At 42.7% G+C, this 490-nt stretch overlaps 1 non-coding gene across 1 annotated transcript; it reads right to left on the bottom strand.

Moving 5' to 3' along the window:
* Positions 1–416: 416 nt before the first annotated feature.
* On the bottom strand, positions 417–488 carry trnac-gca (transfer RNA cysteine (anticodon GCA)). The gene has a single exon. It is a non-coding gene; the product is annotated as a tRNA-Cys (tRNA).
* Positions 489–490: the final 2 nt, after the last annotated feature.

Below are 490 nucleotides of genomic sequence, written 5' to 3'. Positions count from 1 at the left end.
GGCATTGGTTACTCCAAAGCTGCCAAGTTCAAATAGGGCACCCAGCTTTGAACAGGGAACCACACGCTCTGCAGTCAAATGCTCTACCACTGAGCTATACCACCACAGAAACAGAAGCCCAAAACTGCATACAGGAAATTAGATTCTTCAGTTTTACAATATCATACAACAACATCTTCACTTCAAAATAAAGGCTTTGGTTACTCCAAAGCTGTCAAGTCTAAATGGGGCACCCAGATTTGAACTATGGCCCTCTTGATCTGCAGTCAAATGCTCTACCACTGAACTATACCCCCAGAAAATCAATAGCTCAAAACCGCACACAGGAAATTAGATCCTTAATTTTTACAATATCATACAACAACATCTCCACTATAAAGTAAAGGCTTTGGTTAAGCTAAAGCTGACAAGCACAAAGGCGGCACCCAGATTTGAATTGGGGACCTCTTGATCTGCAGTCAAATGCTCTTCCACTGAGCTATACCCCCAC

Source organism: Sinocyclocheilus rhinocerous, unplaced genomic scaffold, assembly GCF_001515625.1.
Source record: "Sinocyclocheilus rhinocerous isolate Xijiao unplaced genomic scaffold, SAMN03320098_v1.1 scaffold7551, whole genome shotgun sequence".
Taxonomy (NCBI): Eukaryota; Metazoa; Chordata; class Actinopteri; order Cypriniformes; family Cyprinidae; genus Sinocyclocheilus; species Sinocyclocheilus rhinocerous.
The sequence above is the reverse complement of the archived record's forward strand: the minus strand, read 5'-3'. Positions and strand labels throughout refer to the sequence as shown.